Source organism: Pinus tabuliformis, chromosome 3_2, assembly GCF_031772625.1.
Source record: "Pinus tabuliformis cultivar Carrire ecotype Pingquan chromosome 3_2, CPIR1, whole genome shotgun sequence".
In the NCBI taxonomy this organism is placed as follows: domain Eukaryota; kingdom Viridiplantae; phylum Streptophyta; class Pinopsida; order Pinales; family Pinaceae; genus Pinus; species Pinus tabuliformis.
Genome location: NC_142302.1, coordinates 575,735,835 through 575,749,569, shown reverse-complemented (window position 1 = coordinate 575,749,569; position 13,735 = coordinate 575,735,835). Strand labels below are relative to the sequence as shown.

The window sequence follows — 13,735 nt, the reverse complement described above, 5'->3', positions numbered from 1 at the left end:
CCTCTAATCATAGAAGCAACAACACATACACATCATGAGAAATAGTAACATCATTGGCTCAATACCAACAATTTGACACATACTATCTCATCTGTAACTCCATATGTAAGCAGTCTTTTAACCTGAAAATAATAATGCAACAGTACCATGTGAAAGCTTTCCTCTGAACTAGAAAAGATAATGATAGTATAGTATACAATAAGACTCTGAATACAGAAGAGAAACATTCATCTCTCCCATGAGAAATCCAAACCTTGATAGTATCATGTGCATAACTTCTGACAACATGTTATGACCAAAGAAAAAGCATTACAAGGATTTAATACAATACATATAAGCATTATAAACTTTGTACCACTTAACACTCATAATCAATCAACGATCAACAACATACAAACAAACTCCATTGACAAACTTTGACTCAAACAACATACTAATAGCATACAATTGATCATCAAGCTCTCTAGCTTAGTGTACACCTCACTTGGTCACATATATTTTCAGCATTACATTACATGGCTTACTAAAATAATAGACAAATTATCCATCTATTATGCGTATTTACTCTCAACATCTTTGCGACCTTCATATACACATTCTCGAATTGCAATCTTCGTTTAGCTGGAGAATCATCTAAGAGCGCAGTTATTTTTATACATCTTGATCATGGTCTTCAATACCTTAAAAATACAAAAAAACATGAGTTTGACTGCAGAGTTATCCAAAAGAGATAACATTAGTTGATATTTTGATTAAAAATGCAAATTTATGCTCTGCTTCTTTTATCAGGAATCTAATGGTTGGGATGCATTACAGACAACATTAATTATAAACCTAACACTACTTTGAAAGAAAACATGAGCTCCAGATTATATTTTTCGATACTTCACTGTATAATTTTTTCAATATACCTAATAACTAAAGCATGGAATTCAATAGCCATGTTCAAGTGACTACAATTTTTTTATGTTGATAGGTACCCAACCTCATTTTTGAGGCAAGGAATTCGAATTTGAATTTTTAATCTAACTGGATGTAACATCAAGTAATACATCCTCATCACCAACGATGTTTTCTCCACTATGTGTCACATAGAGAAATCCAGCTTCATCCTTGTGTTCATCATATATTGAGGACATTATAGCAGCAGTTGGAGGGAGCAAATTATTAGCATAAATACGGATATCCTTCTCTGCACTTAGCTTAATCTATTTTTGAATGACATAGACAAGCTACCCAACTTTGAAATCAGAAAGAACAAGGTAATTTTTCTTGTCAATGTTCAGGATGTTGCTTCTCTCAGCTTTTTCGAGAATGATATTTGTCCCTTATTTTAGCAACTTCAGCTTTCCTCTTCTCTAGTTCATGCTCTTGCATAAATGAATTTCTTGCCATTGTTTCTGCAATTGAAGCCTAGAATGTCTTTCTAAAGCTCAACAATAAGGAACCTTGCATCATTTTTAATGAGAGTGATGGCCTTACTCCATCTTGTTTCTGATGTAAGTTCTTTATGCTCCAACATAATTACAAAGTCTTCTTGTGCTCTCTATCGAATAGGGAATTTCAATCTATGGTCCTATCACTCCATGAAGCAATAATACTGAAGAAATAATATGATGCTTCAAACAAATTACTTCTTTATAAATAGAAATATCCAAATAAGGCCCTTGTCTTTTATACATTTGTCCTCATAATTTATGGCACAAAGGCTTAAAAACCATGCATCCCAACCCCTAAACTCTTGTGAATGCATGATATCAAGGTTGGATATAATGACTTATCTCATAATTGTTTTCAGTGTTTATTACAATAATGTTGCGAGAACCATAGAAAACTTGCACATGCAAATGTAACAATCTTGCACCGTAAATAAATGAGCACTGCAAAGCTTGTGGATAATCGTATCGTGGAATATCCTAAGCCATATCTAAGCTAAAATTTTAGAGAATAAATCGATGGTATATATCTTAGTTCAATAATATATTCTACGACATGAGAGTGCATTAGCCATCACAAATATTCAAACCCTTCAACATATTATCATTTGTATGGTGATCCAAAATTTCAAACTAATGCACTTAAAACAAATTTTTAGACAACTCCACCTTAGTCGAACGACATGGAAGAATTGAAAGAGCCTTTATCAATTGATCTACCCCATCTGTATTCTCTTTGGGCATGTCAGCTAGCACATTTTGATGACCATCATCTGAATTTGTATGACAAAGATGTTTTGGTGCAACTACCTCCTTAATGACCGAGTCTCCATTTTTTATCGCTACAAACCAATTATGGAAGATGGGGGTGGCACCATCACAAATATTTGATCTTGTACATACAACAGGACTATCTGCAAGCAATGCCTTCATCGCTCTAGATACAAACTATTTTGGCTTTGGGTGACTTCACGATTCATACAAACTATATATACCAAGGCCTTAGTTCAACTTTTGAGCACAAGGAGCATTCTTGGTTGCAAGTGCGCCATTCTCTAGGTAAGTTTCTCAACTATCATTTTTTCTTGATTTTACTTTTGCATGTTTCTATTTTTCTTTCGCATGTGTCATTTTTGCTTGCTCTTTCTTTTGCAAGTGTCACTTTTGCTTATTTTCACTCTTGCATGTGTCGTTTTCGCTTTCTTTCGCATATCTTAAGATAAAATTGGTGCTCCTTCTAAAGGCAACACCATCACACTTTATTACATTAGTTAATCCTATCTATCACAAGAACATGTGTTGGACACACTCCCATGGAATATCGCACCTTTTTATTGTAGTTGACACTTGTGTCGTAAAGACATGCACCCTAACTATCGCACCTGGAGATTAGTGTCATTTTTATTGTCATTTCAATGTATACATATTTGTTTTGGGTATTGTGCATATTCTTGTCATGTGTTTGATTGTGTATGTGTGTGTGATCATGTTTGGGACCTGTTTGTATGCTCTTACTCTTTCTTTCTTGTCTCACTAATCTCACACTTAGTCAATTTTGGGATTTTTCCTTGTCCTCACATCTTGCACAAGTTATGAACACACTCAACTTTCAACCAAGTGACGAGCACATTGTGCACTTCCAAGCCTCAATTTGAGCCTATTATTTCTTGCACTTTCCCTTTTTGTCCATCTTGAGGACAACTCCCTTCACAAGCGCATTGCGCATCTCTAGAACACAATCACGAAGCTCTTGTTGCTTACACTTGTCCTTTTTGCAAAGCCTTGATAAACACTTCCTTGTGGAGTGCAATGCACACACCTAGTGGATAGTGGGGTCATCCCTTGGCCCTTGAAGTGACAACCTGTGCTCAACCTAGAGTCTCCCTCTCAATTATTGTGCATTACACATCCTTAGTGAACAAGCTTGTCACCCTTGCCTCTTGGCCCTGTGCTCTGCGCCCAAACTTGTACCTCCAACTCTTGCATCTTGAACCTATGCTCTACACCCAAGAAATCTTGTCTCTCAGTCCTTGTGCACTATCCCATCACAATCAACATCTTGCATGAGAAAACAAGGTAGAATAGGTGATTTTGGGACTGATATTGTCTTTCCATGAGTGAATTTCATTTGCAGGTACTATCACCTTAACATGGGAAATGATGTTCAAGGAGGACATCAAGAATGGATTTACAAAGGACACTTATGGAGATAAGACACAAAGATTCTATCATGCAGGAGTAAAGTAATCTTGGACCACGACAGAGAGATGGCAACTCATGTTGACTTAGAAGGTTCTGGTACCTATCCAGACCCTTTGGAGGGCGAAGATGAAGCACATCTCAGATTAATAATGAAGAGTCAAAGGCATAACAACAAAGATTAAAAATTGGCATTGACACATTATAATGAATTTTCATGTCATAGTCGCCAAATTGTAGCCTTTCAAAGTGTGTATACAAGAGTGTTGTTTTGCTCCATGTATTTTGTCACAAGTTTGTGGAATGTAATTTTGTAATTTCGAAAATGAGAAAACGTAAAATTGTGTGGAATCCTAAGGGTCACACATGAAATTTGAAGTGTCACTAGGAATTCCAAGAGTCATGTAAGAGCTCAAAAGTCATATGGGGGCTCAACAGTCACAAGGGAGGTCAAGAGTCACATGGGAGGTGAAACGTCACCCCATTTGTTATAAATAGGCCCTCATGCCTTACGTAAAGGAAATTTAGCCTTGGCTTCTATAACTTCAGCATAGGAGAGAAGATCATTCTTTTGAGGGGCAAGTGGTGGCTTAATGTTCCACTATTGGGGCTAGTGATGCATCATTGTAATTGTGTATCTTGAAACTTTCACTTAATGTTTTGAAGCTCTTAGAGTTGATGCACTTTCATGCATGTATTGTGAATGTTGTAAGGTTATTCTTTCTTGTTTGTTTTTATATGTACTAAATAAAATGAACTATTTCATTGGCTTTGGTATACATCTTTGAATTGCACATCCTTACTTGCATTCATGATCATTGTTACTTTGTGAACTATTTCGCAGGTTAATTAACAATTCTTTTTGTGTACATTTTGTGTGTGTGTCTTTATTAGGATAGTACTATTACTTTTATTCCAAAGGCCCACTCTTTCTTTTCCCATCAGTGGAAGTACCTTATATACATTGCAATTTTATGCTTCAGATGGCCAACTTACTCGCTTGTCTCAACGTATATGTGTGCTCTCTTATGTGTTAATTGTAGTCAAGGTAAATCTCTAAGAATAAATGGCAGTTGAGCCTTTATTCTGGATGGGGCTCCTATCCCAAATGGTGTGAGGTATAATTGGGACTTCATAATGGGGATACCCCCTATTGTTGGTGATATCAAACACCGTCAACACAGTAAGACATAGACATTTACGATATTTACCTTTTGAATTATTTGTTTATGAGTGAAACTTGTCAAAATCCAATGTCAAGTTTGAAATGAAAATACAAATGAAAAATTATTATTCCATATGGTATATGGCCCCATGTACACTCCTGTAGAGTTCATTATCTATCATTCACACCATTTCCACTTAAGATTTCATATTTTAACAACTTTTGAGGCCCCTAATTTTTTCTCCAATAGTAGGAGGATAAATGGCTTTTCAATCTTTATAAGATTTATTATTGATTCAAATTTATTCCTACTCGACATGCCTCTATTGCTCCAAGAGATGATGATCATTACTTACCATATGTTTTTTGAACCCCGCTAATGGATGAGGTCAAGAATCCTAGTTTCCTTATTTTCCTTGCTCCTAATCCAATGGATCTTCCAATTGTAGATTATGTGCCCAAACATATTTCTTCATTTGAAATTTCTTCCCAAATTTCCTTGTTCAATTTTATTCCCACCCTTTTGGGTAAGTTTTCTTCTACAACATACTGTTTTTTTCTTCATTGCTTTTTTGTTGGGATTTTTCTCCAGGTGAACATTCCAAGTATAAACACTAAGATTTTCTAGTGATTGATCTATTACATCCTAATGATTTGACACATTAATTTATGCTCTAGGAGGTTGACTTGGGTTGGATTATTATAATTTTTTTAATCCATCCTGATGCTTTTAGAGTGGAAAAAGTGGAGGAATAAGCTTATAGGACCATTTTAAACTGGTGGGACCCAGTTTGGAAAATTGGGGCCTAAAACCTTTCGGTAGGATTTTGAGGCATCAAATGGCATTTTTGGGGGGGGGGGGGGGGGGGTAAAACTTTTTTAATTTATCATATCATAATTTTTTCATATTTTACACACAAATACCTTTCCAATGGCATAAGAATTGCCTCAATCGAAGTCTGTATGAAAAAGTTATGCCACCCAGAAGTTGGACATTCTTGTTTTCACCACCATAATTCTAGAGGATGCCATGCCAGCCGCCATTATTCATGGAAAAGGGGATAGCAACATGATTATGATGAACAAGACTCTAGAAGAGTCCATATTGTAACTTTGGTTAAGGGTTGAGTTAGTCAAACCTAACCACTAGTAGGCTATAAGGTTGTGTTATAACTGAGGCACTAGGAGGAAAAGGGGTGATCAAGTGCTCAAGTTTATGCTCAAAAATCAAAGTGTCAGAATCTTGTTAAACCTAGCTTCAGATCAATGAGCTCGTCATTCTAAATCCAATGGTGCAAACGACACTCAAATCTGAGCTCGTATACAGAAGTTAGATCAAGTCAAAGTTCAAGTTTGACTTGTCTACGTGGTAGGATTGGATGACATGGAAAAGCACTTCAGCAAATGAGAAGGTTCCAAGTGGCAGGCTGCCATTGGCCCCTGCATATCGCAAATCATAGTCACAGGTAGAAAGGTGTTTGAAATCATCCCCGGCACAGACAGGTTGCGATGTGATCTAGTCGCAATCGCATATCGCAGGTAGATAAGAATCGGCCCCCGACGAAGCTTGGTTGCAATGTGATTTATCTCATATCGCAATCGCAGAAAAGGGTTGAGTTTGTGATGGTTTCGACAGTAAATGACGAATTGTGATTTTCGATGGACTGCTCGGACGTGATATTTTATATGTTGCACTTTAATGTCTCATCGGGTCTGTGATATCGTTATCGCAACATCGTTGTTGTGTTAACAAGACCTTCAGCCCACCAAACTCCACCGATTGTGAAATGCGATAGTTCCCGGATGCAATGCCACTATAGGTTGTGATTTAATATCTCGTCAGGTCCGCGATATCGCAATCAAAAATCGCCCATTTCTATTCACATACCATAAGAGCCCACAACACTTGTCAATTGCGATTTGCAATACGACCGACAGGTTATGGCCCGTGGCATGGAAAAATATTCGCTCAGTTAGCGGATTTTGGAGGGAATTTGTGGGATTATGTCGGTTTTGGAGCAATTTGTGGAACAAATAGTGGGAGAACTAGGAGAAGGCATAACTTCTTTAGTTCTTATCCAAATTGGACGCAAAAAGAGGCTAGGTAGCCATTTTTTAGTATTTTGAACTCATTGAGACAGGTTTCAGAGGAATTTGAACACACTTTTGTTGTAATTTTGAGCATAATAGAGAGGCACAAGCATTGGAAGCTGGACCAAGGAGACGTAACCCAGAAGGGGTGAACTCCTCATCAAATCTTTGTGTTGTGTGTTGTATTTTGATGTTCTTTGTTGTTATTTTGTTGTTGCTCAACATATGTTTAATGTTAAATTGTTTATAACATTTACATAAGAAAATATGATGGGAATCAGTTAATTAAGCAAAAATGGTGAATCCTTAAGCGCTTGATAAGCATCTTGAGTTTTATTTTGAATGGGGAATTAGCACATCATTACTAATCTGTTCCATTTCAGATCAAGTTGGTATCATTGCACTGGTTTTTTCTTATTATATTTGCTTGTGCAAAGAAGGAGTATTGTTTGCTAGTTTTGCATCATGCTAACAAGGTTAAAACTCAAAAGAGGAGAAGGGAAGTTGGTTGGAAGCCCTGAAGTTGGGTCAAGGTTAAGAAGAGCAAGGTTGCCAAAATCTCTAACACCAGTTCAGCCTCAAGTTGTAGTTGAGACTCCAGAGATCATGTCTCAAGAAGGAGAACCTACAAACATGACAGATGATGAAAGACCTTCAGAAAGGATTTCTTTGATATGACAGAGATGGTGAAGGTCCTCTATGAAGGGAGAAATAGTAGATTGCAAGGAGAAAGTTCCAAACCTCCCAAAGGAGAAGGCTCTTCAGGAGGAGGTAATGGAAAAGGAGGTAATGGGAATGGAGACAAGCCTCCACCCTCTCCACCATCTTCTTCATCTTCTACTTCACAAGCATCTTCACACTCTTCCACTAAAATAGCCCTTACTCATAATCATCATCATTCTGCAAAAGGAACTGGTAAATCACCTTTTCTAAAGCTTGATATTAAATTTGAGTTACCAATGTACAATGGAGAAGTTAATGCGAAAAAGTTGGATAACTGGATTCGTTAGTTGGAGGTGTATTGTAGAATTCAGAACCTTCAAGAGGATGATATAAAAATTCAGTTGGCTTCATTGTGTGGGAAGCAAGGACTCAAGACGAGATCAAAAAACATGGTAATATCTATATTACTTGGTTTGATTTTATTGCTGCTATAAAAAGACAATTCTACCCTTTAGATCATATGAAAAAAACTATCATGAATTGGAAAAATTTCAGACAGTTAAAAGGTCAAAATGTGCAAGAGTATACTCAGGAGTTTAGGAGAAGAGCTCTTATGCTACGAGTAGACTTGCAGTCACAACATTGCTGAAATACATAGGAGGTTTGCATAGCTATCTTCGACACACCATTCTTATATTTAATCCCACGAATATTGATGAGGTTTGTGTTCAATCAACACACCTCAAAGCAAGAGGGAAAAATGTATAAGAAGAAGGTAAGAAGAAGCCATTCTAGAGTGGTGAAAAAGAAATAAATGTAAAGGACAACAGAAGAGAAATGTTTATGTTAAGAAAGAAGGGGAGAAACCCGTGTGCAAGAATTGTTCCAAAGCGGGTGTTATCGGGAAAACTAGTGTCTATTCAGAGCTGCTAGTCCCACTAAGACGGGTAGCTATCTTAGAAACAAACAAACTAAAGTCACTTGTGTTTTCCTTTATGAGAGATAGATGAGAAAGAAGCAGAGAGTACCAACCTCAGTCTTTCGCTTGGCTCCTTGCTTGTTTCCTTTCCCCTTTGACAGAATTTCGCCACTCCTTCCTTACTTGTCCCGCTTCAAAGAGCACCTGTAGAGTCAAAGCAGCATAATACCATCAAAGCATAGAGATCTATAGCCATAAACAATATAGGATCAGATGTATATTAACCATACAAATGCATATATCAATACAAGGTTCAGAGATATACAAGAATATGGAGGAAAACTCAAATAGCTTTATTGATAGAAGTAGTAGAAGAGAGGATTACAACCCATTGGTCTGAACCAGCACCATCCTCCCAGCATGAAAGACCTCTTCACCTCATACAAAGCAAGATCACCCAACAATGTCTTCAAAGAGAAACCAACAGCACTTCCTTGCAAATTACAAAATTCCAGCCTTTTGGATCTCTAGGATGAGGGATCCATATATAGATGTTTGCAAGGGGGTGAGTCAGCTTCTGGGATTTTGATTAGTGTCATCTCTCTGATAGTTCTTGGATCCACTTGGATATTTCATGATCTCTTACTCATCCCTGGGCGAATTCAGAGAGGCAAGTGTCAAATGAGTAGCTTCTAGAAGATTCTCAGGGTCTCCACCTAGCAAACTGCTTCTGCCATTTGTCTGTTCTCGCTCATCGCACCCTACAGAAGGGCTTTCCAGTATGCATCGCACTTTTTTCATGTGGCAGGTGAGATGCATCGCACCCTTAGCACTAAGCAGTCTGTATGGTCTAGTTTTGACCAGTTCTGAGTAGTTTTTCATGGAGAACTTCTGGGAGATGATGTAATCAGCTGACCTTGCTCCTTTAGGGTATGAAACAACACTTTTAGGGACTTGGAAGCCCTTGGTTTTATAGACATATGTGTTTGGGGTTGCAATGCCCAAATATGTCTATAACAGTTGCCCCCTAAAGCATGAGGTCGTAAATCTTTTTGATGTCGGGTGAAATGCTTTATCATGAGGATCCGAGGTTTTTCGAACTGGAAGGTGACCTGTAATAAGATGCAATACAATACATTATCTTCATAATATTTTCATGATCTAACTAAGGCGGGCATTCCCATGCTCAGCTTTATAAATTCATTTTCATGAACATAGGACAGGAAACCGTCTGTGTAGCAAACTGATGATTCTGGTAGAGCCATCATCCTTTGGTTTGGATGATTATCTGTGCAGCAATGATGTACATTTGATGTCTTTATTTTCCTGAATATATCGCAGCCCGGATGGATGAAACTAGATCCAGGGTCTTCAAACTCATTCAATCTTTGCCCGAAGTACAAGTCAATCCATGTGAAAAGATGTTCTGGCGTCGAACATGGAAAGACATCGCCTGATTACCAACCAATGATGTAAGTTGTTAACAAGCACGAGAGGAATCACCGATAATGATAATGACCCTCAAGATACTGCATTACAATTCACGTGGTGTGAATACATGAGTCGATGTCAAACACCACGCAAAATCTTTCGGTCGAAGGTCATTAATGTAAACCTGTCGCCGGAAGTGAGAAACTTGCCATTGAGGCATGCAAGCTTCAAAGTACTGAAAGGGTTGTTCCTAGGTCGACTTCTTGGATAATGAGCTGATGTCGACAAGAAGTGACCCGTCGTAGGAGGGCATTAATGAATCCCACATCTACGACACGAAACAGAGCAAATGATTTTGTGGAGGTGAAAATGATCTGATGATACAAGGTTCAGGGTGGCGGTCATGAAAGAATGAAGCGTGAAGGTATTGCAGTGGATGAGACACAAGCTGGGTTGGTGAATTCTCTGAGCGACTTCTCTTGAACATATCGGTGACACTGAAATGGATTGGTAGCGTTAACCCCAAAAGTGGATGGTACGGTGGATCAATGGTGATATGACCGGTGAACGGAATAACCCAACCCGACTCAATCACAGTGATGGAGTGAAAGTGTCATGTTCAAGAGCGACCTGCTACCAATAAAGTTTCTTCAAGTTTTCTTCCCAATTTTCCCCAGTCATTTCTGACCAGTACCTCTTTATTTTTGTCAAGCTTGAGGAGGATAACATATGCTTGTTCTATAATTTTCCCTTCGGACAAACCCGTTGCTATGTTTTAACGAGCCTAGCGACAGTGAGACTCACTCTTGTCTACATGGACAAGTTTGTCGCTATTGTTTTAACGAGTTTAACGACAAGGATAACTCAGTTCTTTTCAATTTTAGAGAGTCTGAAAAAAGACGGAAAGGAAACTCCAATATTCCTTTTTCATAATATAATCCCTTAAGTCCAAAAAAGTATAAAACAATGTGAAAGGGATGACTTTTCGATAGTTTTAACGATCCGAACAAGACAAATGCTCGATCTCTTTGTGTAATAATCCCCCAGGTCCAAAAAGATTAAAATCTAGAGGAGGGATGGCACTTCCAATCAATTTAACGAGCTGGAGAGGCCAATTGCTCGGCAATCTTTTCATATTTTATGAGTCAGATGAAAAGATCTTAAAGGACACTCGTTATTTGAGGAACGAGTGATGTTTTGGGATAGCAGCTGGTTCCAGGTAATGTTTGGAACTTTTTCAATCACGGCAGTGTAAAGAAGGTGGCTAATAGGATCACTCGTCGCAGTTGTTCCTCAAAAGGGGTAAACAATCAAATGGAGGCGTATGATCGGCTAAAAAGAGTGGAGGTGATGGTAAGAACACGACCAAGGCTCAAAGGCTGATAATAATGTGATCACAATGGTTATTTACTGGAGGTGGGTTCATTTTTTAATGAGCTTAAACTCGGGTGGAACATATGCTCATTGCTAGGTTTATTTTTTAACGAGCTTGAACTTCGCGTAAAACTGCTCGTGATAATGGTAATTGATATTCGATTCACCGTTAACACTATGTTCTTTTGATGGTCGTACTACCTGTTCAATTGTTCCATCAAACTGATTAGAAATGAAAATACATGTTTGAAAAATGAGTCAAAAAACTAATACCCTACTTAAATTACGTGAAAAGTAACTTAAAAGTAGTTTTTTACCCCTCATTTTACCATTTCATTTAGATTTTGGATTGTTGGAGCTTTGGAGGTGTTTTCCCCCTTGATTTTCATCAGCTGATTCCGGGAGATTCTGTGGATGATTTTCGGCGCCGTCTAGACCAGGTAGGAGCTAAACCTGAGCTCTTCAATTGCATTCTTTCCTTTTTGAATTCTGAGCATGTTTTCCTGCTTTTCTGAGCCTTTGGGGTTTGAACAATTCGTTCTGCCCCCATCGCACCTAGTATACATCGAAAGGTGCGATGCATACTAGGCTGGCCACTAGCCAGTCAGTATGCATCCCACCCAGTACACAGCTAGGGTGCGATGGGCGCAAGGAGGAAAACTTTTGCACTGATTTTTCATGGAAATTTTGCCTGTTTTTTGCCAAATCAGGATCCTAATTCTTCTCTTGTTTGTTTTTCAGAGATTCATCGAAGCAAAATGGTTGTTACATGGCGTGAATGCGAGCATGAAGAAGAGGACATGGTTTCCTTACATGATCCGGGTATGGTAACTGCATTGCGAAACTATGGCTTGCTCAAGTTCTTCCGCATATCTAGCATGAGGCAACAAATCAACTTGTTGCAATATTTCCTCGATGCATGGGATCCTACCAACCAAGTGTTCCAGATTAGAGGCAAATCCATCCCCTTGAATATTGAGGACATCTACTTCTTGACCGGTTTATCGAGGCGTGGTGCCCCTCTCTCACTATCAGGTTCTACCCGTGGGGGTGAATCCGTGAGGGATTATATTCGCCGATACTGTAGAGAAGGATCTCAGCCGAGCAGGGACGGCAAGATCAGTATCCGAGATGTCACCGATCGGTCCTTGAGGACTATTTTATTCACCTTTTCTAGATTGGCTAGTATCGTGGCCCTTCACTTGGCCAACAGGTCCTATATGCAGTACACCTTGGAATGCCTCGAACCCAAGGTATTCAACTGGTGTGATGCAGTACTTCCAGTGGTAAAAGAACAGCTTACCAAGGTGAAAAACGAAAGATCCAAGAACTTTGGCTATGTTTCCATTCTGACTGCTTTCACCTTGGAGAAGATGCCACTGATGCAGCCACTGTACATTTCACTCGGACCATCAGTACCAATGGAACCACGGATGCAGAGATGGGTCAATCTTATGGCCAGACATGCTAGCTAGTCACAGATTTCATTCTCCGATGCCTTCTTTGAGTGGTTCGACCGTCAGGAGATGGTCTTTGCTGAGTATCCATATGCTAGGATGGATTTCTGGGGTGACCCAGATTTGGTGCTGCCGGCTGGAGAGCAGTGGGGTGTTATATGTAAATGTTCTGACCATATCCCTATTTATTGTTTTTATAATGTTCTTGTGCTTTTTAAATGTTTATCAAGGCTAATCAAAACTCATGTGCTCATGCAGATATCAAGCTAGTGAAACCAACAGTGCGCCTGAGAGTAGCAGCTGCCGTCCCAGCAGGAGAGGCTGTAGGGAGGGATGTCCTTCGCGTTCTGGATGTAGCCGAGACTCTTGCAGTGTTGCAGGATGAGATAGAGGGTCTCACCCTTGGTATTCCGAATTTGAGGACCGACGAGCTGCCTCTGAGATTACAGTGCCATACCACTGGTGTGCCGAGCCGATGGACTAGGCTCTTATGCATGATTGCACAGGCGGTGACTTGTTATCACCAACAGCATTAGACTAGGGTGCCCCCTTGCATTTTTAGTTTTTGGGTCATATGACCGATTTTGTCCTGGACAGGGAACACTATGTACAAACTAGAAACAATTGTATATATTTTTTTATTTTCGGAGCTTTATTTTGGTTAAGTTATATGATCCTGATGCAAATATTGATGAAATGCTTTTCTTTTACAAATGTTGAAAATGTCTATCTAACACATAATTTGCTAATGAATCAGTTAATGTGTTTAAGTTTCTGGAAATATGTTGATATTGAATAGAATCAAACTGCCTTTCGAAAATCTTGACCCTTAGGAACATACGATAGATAGTTGGATTCCGAACGGAATAGATGCTGGTAAGTTGTTGTTACACAAAAATATCGTCACCATGATTATTTGCAGTCAGTATGGGTCTATCATCACTTGTATTGTCCTCCTAAGCAAGTCTCAGACCTCAGCTCTTCAAGTCAAGCTTTGAAA

At 38.8% G+C, this 13,735-nt stretch overlaps 1 pseudogene; it reads right to left on the bottom strand.

Moving 5' to 3' along the window:
* Positions 1-1,025: 1,025 nt before the first annotated feature.
* Positions 1,026-1,395, bottom strand: LOC149181851 (autophagy-related protein 8C-like pseudogene; annotated as a pseudogene).
* Positions 1,396-13,735: the final 12,340 nt, after the last annotated feature.